Here is an 8,872-nt window from a genome sequence, read left to right as displayed (position 1 = left end):
ACTTAAGATATTGAGATGAACACATTCATGCATTAATATTTATAATCCAGTAACACACAATAAGTAATTGGTAAGTATATTTTCATGCCAATACTTTAACTTAACCAACCATCATAGTTTATGTATTGGTTTATTTATATTTTCTATTAGTTTATAATCTCAATATGTAAATTAACTAATAACAAAATAAATGTAGTAAATTCTATGGAGTAGAAGTTTAAAGTAGCATACAATGGAAATGCTTAAAGGTGGGGTAGGTAAGTTTGAGAAACCGGCTCGAGATACACTTGTTGTTATATTCCATGGAATGCTCTTAACATCCCGATAGCAATGAATATCTGAAGTGCTTTGACAAAAAATCCATGAAAAATGTCATCTGTTGAAGCACTGTAGAAACTGGATGGCCTACCTGCCTGTCAGCCTTCCATCGGCGCGTTCACACCGCAGTACTTTTCCCACTTTAGTTCCGATATAGTTCCGAAATGTCGGGTTCACAGTGTGAATGGGATAGAACGATTAATCGAATATTCGAATAATTATTCAGGTATTCGAATACGAGTTATTAATTTTTTTATTAATTATTATAATTTTTTTGTTTTTTGGGAGTGATGCCTAAATTGATTACATATTATCAAATTGAATAATTCAATGTATACGACAGTGCCATAGCTAAATGTGTTAGGTGACGTCTAAAGGTGTGTTCTGCTCCGCTCACCGGTCCCTTACAGCGGGCAGAGCTGCAGGTGCTGATCTCTCTCTCGTGTCCGGTTATACTTCACTCGCGTTTATGTCAAAATCCATCAGATCTAGTTCTAGCGAATGATACGGCTGCTGCCCCTCCCTACACGCAGGTCACGCAGACTCAAACCTCATCTTAGGCCCAAATGCGGCGCAAATGCTCTCCGCAGCCGTTGCGAGGTTCCGGCGCTAACAGTTCATGAGCGTGCTCCCCAAGCCCCCAGGAAGTGCGCCGGAGTCTGATGAGAATATTCGTTGTGGCCTAACGGTTTCATCTTTAGCCATGGATGCACAATAACAACGGACCATAGCCTTACTGCCAGCCCACGGAGCTGTAATAATGGATATATTGTATGTTTGCTGTAATTCATCATTTGTAAAATATTATACTACATGGGCTGTATGATGTAAATCTTGTACCGTAAATGTTGTATTAAATAAAGTTAATATTACCGACGTTAGATTAACGTCCCTGTAGCTTATTATTGCACTAAGAAGCTTATTGCACTGTGTATATATATATATATATATATATATACACAGTGCAATAATTATTTCATGCTAAATGAAGCTCTGTTGGATATCACTAGATCCTGTTACAGCGTAATATAAGTACATAACGATTGATGACACATTAGCATAATTACTAGCTAGCTGCTAACTGCCGCCTCGTTAATATCAAAAACAATCATAATAACAAATCATTACCATGCTGTCATGAACGCGCGGTGCTGTTACGTGTACGCAAATTGACGTGCTTGATGTGAACAAGCATTTTGGTTAAAGTTGCGCATGCGCTATGAGCGCACATACGGGTACTTCTCAGGCATGCTGGGTAATCTGTGACTTTTCACTCTCTCAAAAGTTGGGCCATTTTATCATCATGCGCCAATGAGCTCTCATAGGAATGAATGAGGCCCCGCCTCCCACGCTGTATCCAGTTCTTATTATACATCCATGGTGCTCCCCCGCCCCCTGTCAACACTCGCGACACATGGCCAGCCTAAACAACAATAAGCGCTGCTTGGCAACCGTGTGTGGAGGCAAAGTGCATAGACATTTTGACAGGAGAGTTTTATTTGTGCCGGTATTCAACATATGTTACCAGTAGGGCTGTGCAATTAATCGTATTTTAATCGCGATTACGATTATGGCTTGCGACGATTATGAAAACAGCATAATTGACAAAATACGATGATTTTGCTGGGTGCGCTTTGGCCCCTCCCTAAAAGCCCACTCGGCCACGTGGGAGTGACATGTGTTGTGAGTGTTCAGCGCGAGCGAAGATGTCAGAACAAGAGCAGCAACTCGTTAAAAAGAAGGGTAAAACTATTTCCACTATTTGCAAGTACTTTGCCATTACATTTCACATCGCTAAAGATATGTGCCCAGTTAGCACTGTTAGCAACCAGGGCTTCAAGCAACTTGTCAACACGTTGGACAAGCATTACGCGATGCCGTCTCGGTATTATTTCAGCAGGTCTGCGCTGCCTGCACTATATGACAAATGCCGTGGGGAAGTTGAGAGAGATGTGGCTTCAGCTGACTACTTTGCTACCACAACAGACCTATGGTCTAGCCGAGGGGTGCTCAACCAGTCGATCGCGAGATGTGTCTAAAAATAGAACAACAATATTCTGTTTTATCGTTAATGTCCTGTAACATAATCTTCCTGTGTCAGAATAATGCACTTGAACGCATCAAAGCTTTGTGATTGGCCGGCGTCACCCCATGTGTCGGGGCGTGGCTGAGGGTCTTCAGTACAGGTGGCTTGTCACCTGCCTGCGCTCATCTCTGAAACCAGACCATGTAAACAGGCTGGTGTTTCTTGCAAAAAATCTTTAAGAGATGACATGAGCAGCCCTACCAGCATTTGCCACGGTGGCCTAAACATTTTAATTTGGTCTTAAATTGTAGTTCAACATTAATTTCCTGTTACTTCTGGACCATGACGGTTGGCCAGCCTTCAACGTTTAACTGAGTGGAATATGTTGAATATGTTTTACCAAAATGTTGGCTATATGTTAAGGAGTTTTCAGCAGGTTGTGACAGTGCACTGCATCATATTTGATTTAATTTATTTTGGTCTATTTTATTTTTATTGATCATATTAATAATATATGTTTAGTATGGTTTTGGAAGTGCGCTCCAACATATTTGTTGATCTTGTTCATTGGTAAAATATTATTTGTTTAAAGTTCAATAAATGGTCAATGAATAATCGTCAAAATAATCGTGATATCAATTATTCACCCAAATAATCGTGATTATGATTTTTGCTATAATCGCACAGCCCTAGTTACCTAGGTAATTATTTACACTCTAAGAAGAGTCCTACACAACAGACATGGCGTCAAAAAGGAGTAATGTGTGGAAATATTTCAACCAGGTTAGTGAGTGCGGTATAGAGGTCAAACTATGCCAAATTAAACTTATAAATGCATCCTATACCTTGCTATACCCGCAACCTCCGTTCCAGCTGAGAGGCCGGTCTTCTCTACAGCTGGGCTGATTGTGAATCGCCTCCGCACATGAAAGCTGTAGGCCTATAGCTGTCAAACTGTGATCACCAGTTCAATACATTTGACGAATTCGACTTGGTTTCTATACTTATGTGAACATGTATTTATTTACTTCCAAAAGTTATTGAAAAAAGAAATTTGGAAAAAAATGTTGGGAATTTATTTTTTTACCCAATTTTTTTTTTTATAGGATATGTACATTTCGGTTAACCGGTTAACCGTTTTTTGGGGGGTCGAATATTCGAATATACATTTGGTTTCAAATTCCCATCCCTAGTTCACACCAAAAAGAGCCGGAACTAAAATGACTTCATCAGAACCTTTTATGGCAACACAAAATAAAACATGGGAGCGGTGGAGATGAGGAGGTGTCGGCGTTCTGGCGATTTACTCTGAAGGCTTCAGTAGAAGCTGCTGGGACTCCCAGCAGCTTCTACTGAAGCCAGTCCCCAACTCCGGGGACTTCGGGTGGCAGTATACGCCGTGAAGTGGTTTGCGGCATGCAACATGATTTAAAGTGGGGGGGACCAACCTCCTCTAGGGCGGTTCGGGGCATGCTCCCCCGTGAAGATTTTTTTTTAATATTGAAGTTGAAAGCATCAATCTGGTGCACTTTGAGAGCAACATTAGGAGATCTATGGATACATCTCTCAACACCCATTTGAAACAGAACTGGAAGCAGATTTATTTTTCTTTATGGATATTTTACAAATCACTCTCCTTTCAAACTGTATTCTTGTTTAGTAATAACAACTTTTTTTTACTGTCATATAGTATTTTATACCTGTTTTACTTTATTCTCTTATTTTTTTATAACTATAATGATCATATAAAGATGTGCCTTTACCTCACTGGTGGGAGAAAAAGCTTCTTATATTCGTTAGCATAGCTAGCTAACCAGATGCTAATAACAACAAAGTTATTGACTGTATGATCAGAATGACAGATGAGCAGATCGCGACTGGGCTTTCAGCTAAGACACAGCCACGCAGGAACTGCAGCATGTGTACGGCTCCTTATGGGTACTGCAGTTTGTGAAGTGCCGGAGCGACGTTCTGGTGCTCTCCGTCAGCACTGCACCCCTGTTAGACGAGACATATACCACGTGATGACACGTTAGGCTCGTGTTCTGTTCAAGGATCCTGACCTTGGCCAGGAAAAACAGGCAGTGTTGGTGACGCGGTGCCCCAGGAAATCGATGTCCGACACCCCGAACTGGCACTTTGCAGGATTGATGATTAATCAGTGTTCGTTGAGCCGTGTGAAAAGGGCTCGGAGGTGGGACAGGTGCTCCTGCACTGAAGCGCTGGCGACGAGTATGTCATTGAGGTAGACAAACACAAACGGCAGGTCCCGCAGCACCGAATCCATCAGGCGCTGGAACGTCTGAGCGGCATTCTTGAGTCCAAAAGGCATCCGCAGGAACTCAAAAAGTCCAAAAGGCGTTATCACTGCTGTCTTGGGAATGTCCAGGGGGTGCATGGGCACTGGTGGTATCCACGCACCAGGTCCACCTTGGAAAACAACCCCGTACCGGCCAGATGCCCCGAAAAGTCCTGAATGTGCGACACCGGATAGTGGTCAGGCGTAGTGGCGTCGTTGAGCCTTGGCTCGGGCCTTTCCTCCGGTCTTCCTTGTTTTTTTTATGGCACAATTTTATTTTACAGATTCAGATTTTTATAAAAAATAAAATCAACTCGTGAATTATTTCGTAGTTCAACAAAAAATAAACTACCAAGCAGCATAGCCAATACTGCTATTAAAAATAGCTTCAACTTTATCAGCTTCAATACTAAGGTGATGAACAAATTGAAAAATACATAATTATAACAAATATGATTTATTAATAAATGAATACTTTTACATTTGTAGATGTTGACACTGAAAAAAGTATAATTATTTGTAATATTTGTATTCTTTCTATATCCCTAATAATCTTCAAAACGCTTTCTGGTTCTTTGAAGGCTCTATCCAGACTATCTTCTGGTTATTTTCTGCATCAATCCCTATTATCTCTTACAACAACAAAAAACAACATCTTGGACATAACCGCAAGACTGTAACCTCTTCACATTCTGTTGAGATTGTGAGTCAATAGCCATGTCTCACACATTGCTGTTTTGAATCATTACTATGTGGATGGCAGTTGAACTGGATGATGTAACATGTAAGCCATCTGCTGGAAAGAAGACGTATCGCTCTGTTGGATCGTTTGGACAACAAAAACAGAGTGAAGCTCTCATACCATAAACAACCTTTGAGTACAGACACCGTCCTGCAGAGAGCACACAGCCCAACAGCACGTTGTTGGTCTAGCGTCATCTTACAAAACGTTTGCATTAAGACACTAAGACTAGCTGGTCCATTGTAAAGGTCAGTCCACCTTAAATGAGCAGTGGTTCATCAACAGTCAGTGGTTAACAGATACATCAGAATGACAAAAACATGAAACATATTGTCCACAGAAAGATTTCTCTCACGTGTGAACTGTCATAAGACTTATTCATTGTCCTCTCCATCGGCTTCTGTTTCCATGTGTTCAGCTGAGCTGCTGATTGGAGGTTCTGCCTCTCCGTTATTCTGTTTGAATGTCATTAAGCTGTGAGGACTGACGACCAACACACTTGTGCCTTTGGAAATGATTACACCATTTAAATCTTTTGTCACAAACATTGCAGCTGTATATTTCCTCTCCCGTGTGGACTCTCATGTGTCTCTTTAAACTTCCACTCTGTGAAAAAGCTTTCTCACAGACTGAGCATTTGAATGCCTTCTCTCCTGTGTGGACTCTCATGTGTGTCTTTAAACTTCTACTCCATGAAAAAGCTTTCTTACAGACTGAGCAGCTGAATGCTCCCTCTCCTGTGTGGACTCTCATGTGTTCCTTTACAGTTTCCTTCCGTGAAAAAGCTTTCTCACAGACTGAGCAGCGAAAGGGTTTCTCTCCTGTGTGGACTCTCATGTGATTCTTTAAATGTATATTCTGTGAAAAAGCTTTCTTACAGACTGAGCAGCGAAAGGGTTTCTCTTCTGTGTGGATTCTCATGTGTGTCTTTAAACGTATATTCTGTGAAAAAGCTTTCTTACAGACTGAGCAGCGAAAGGGTTTCTCTGTGTGGACTCTCATGTGATCCTTTACATGTTCCTTCCGTGAAAAAGTTTTCTCACAGACTGAGCAGCGAAAGGGTTTCTCTCCTGTGTGGACTCTCATGTGTCGATCTAGTTTTTGTCTATCTCTAAAAGCTTTCTGACAGACTGAGCAGCTGAATGGTTTCTCTCCAGCACTACGTCGGGGATCACTGACAGATTCTTGTCTATGTTTCAGTGAGCTTGAGCCTGAGGCAGGTTCTCTGGTCTCCTTCCAATCAGCACTGTCTTCAGTGTCAGGTTTAGAAGAGTCTTCAGTGTCTTCAGAAGAGTCTCCAGTGTGGTCCTCAGTCTTTGGTTGTAAACTGCTCTCTGGATCTGAGCTCCTGGCTGGTTCTGGTTCTCCACAGTCCTCTCCACCAGCTTCTGTTTCCATGTGTTCAGTTTGTCTTTGATGAGGCTGAGAGGACTGAGGTTTCTCTTCATCATCTTCACTCTTCACAGGGTCAGGAGTGAAAGTGGACTTGGTGATATCAGCCTCCTCCAGCTCCTGAAGCTGCTCCCCCTCCTGTTCCTGCTTAATGTGTGGGGGGGGCTCTGGGTCCTCCAGGTCCAGGCTGGTGCTCCCCTCCTGCTGGTCAGGGGGAGGCTCTTCTTTAACCACCACCAGCTGCTGGACATCTGCTCTGTGGATCCGAAGCTGAGGCTGTAAAACAGCGTCCAGTAGTTTCTGCAGTCTCTCGTTCTCCTCTTTGGAAAGAGACAGCTCCTCCTCGAGCTCTGCTATCGTTTGTTCAAACAGAGCAAATATCTCTTCAGCAGCAGCAGTGAGTCGCTGCTTCTTCACCGACAGCAGCATCTGGACTTTACTCATGTTTCCTAGATCACCTTTCCCTGCAGACTCCGTTAAACACACCGTTTCTCTCTCCGTCAAACTCTCAATCTGACTAGTGTTGCTCACGTGTTTCCAGCTAGCATGCTAAGCTAGCTCCTGTAGTCCGAGGTAAACACTCCAGAAAAAAGAGCACAGAGTCCATTCGGAGGTTTATCCAGACACACAGATGATGGATCAGTAGAGCTGGAGCTCACACACACTTTCTCAGGAACACAGAGAGAGAACCGAAGCGACGAGACGCCGCATGCAGGGCTCGAGTTATGTGCGAGCTCCGGTCTTGCCTCTTCCTGACATATTGATTTCTCCGGTTTACAACGAAGTGTGGCTCTGCTCGCCACAGCGGCTCTTTACATCCACCAGCTGCTCTCTGATTGGTCACCAGCGACCGTATCGACGATCGTCCAATCAGAAGGGAGCTCACGTTGGGAAGGCTCTTCATGCGGCTTATTTAAAAATAAAACAGGACATATTTAACCAGACCATAACCCTTAAAGGTGGGGTAGGTACATTTGAGAAACCGGCTCGAGATCGCTAGAATTTGAAAACACACAACTGGAGAAAAAAACGGACTGGATGTACTTTTTACAGTATCACGGCTTCTACAGATTTTTTTTATGGATTTTTCGTCAAAGCACTATCGGGATGTTAAGAGCATTCCATGGAATATAACAACAAGTGTATCTCGAGCCGGTTTCTGAAACTTACCTACCCCACCTTTAATTTAAAAAGTGTTTGATAAATAATCCCACAGAAACACTTGTTGACATTTCCAGTGCATCCAGAGAATGTTAATTATATTCAAATGTGTTAAGTTTGTAAGGTTTAAACACATTCATATGAAAACAATCCCTGAAACTAAAATGCGACAAATCCAATCTAAATGACTGCGATATATTCCCTGTACTGAAGTAATACTAAAAAACACAATATCTGCATTAAAACAGTACACTGTACGGTTAATGAAACATTAGGAGGTAAACAAACATAACATGTAAGTCGCTTTGGATAAAAGCGTCTAACACGTGACATGTAATGTAATGATAAGCTTTCAGAGGTGCACCAATCAGGGGGCTGCAGGTCTGGAAACAGGAGCTGTAGCAGTTGGCTTTGTCCTGTAAGCACATCCTGAAGTGTACCTGTTGTCTAATGAAGTGGTGGAACACGCTGGAGAGACCTGGCTGCATTACAAAGTGAATATCTATTTCCAGAGAAATATAGAATGTTTGGAAGTGTTTGGAAAGAGCTCAAACACAGATCAATACATAGCAAGCACAGCATCTGTCAGGTGTGGCATGACAACATACAGTATCATATCAAACACGGATTTGAAGCCACTGCAATATTTCACATGTCAAATTCTGACGGCGTGAAAAAGCATGCAGACATCGTTGCTGAGGTGATAATACCTCCAGTTATTAACTGTTACATCAAACGTTTATTCATGTTCAGCATTTGCAATGACTCAATACATGCATTAGATATTATGCATATATCACAATAACTATTTATGTTCAAACACATGACTACAAAAAGAGAAATAAAACATATAGCCTAAATCAAATGTGTAAGATAGAAACAAATATATAATAATAATGTAGTATTCTATTGGAAAGCATTTAACTCTCCTCTT

The sequence above is a fragment of the Pseudochaenichthys georgianus genome, chromosome 14, assembly GCF_902827115.2.
Source record: "Pseudochaenichthys georgianus chromosome 14, fPseGeo1.2, whole genome shotgun sequence".
Classification (NCBI taxonomy): domain Eukaryota; kingdom Metazoa; phylum Chordata; class Actinopteri; order Perciformes; family Channichthyidae; genus Pseudochaenichthys; species Pseudochaenichthys georgianus.
This window is presented reverse-complemented; position numbering follows the sequence as displayed.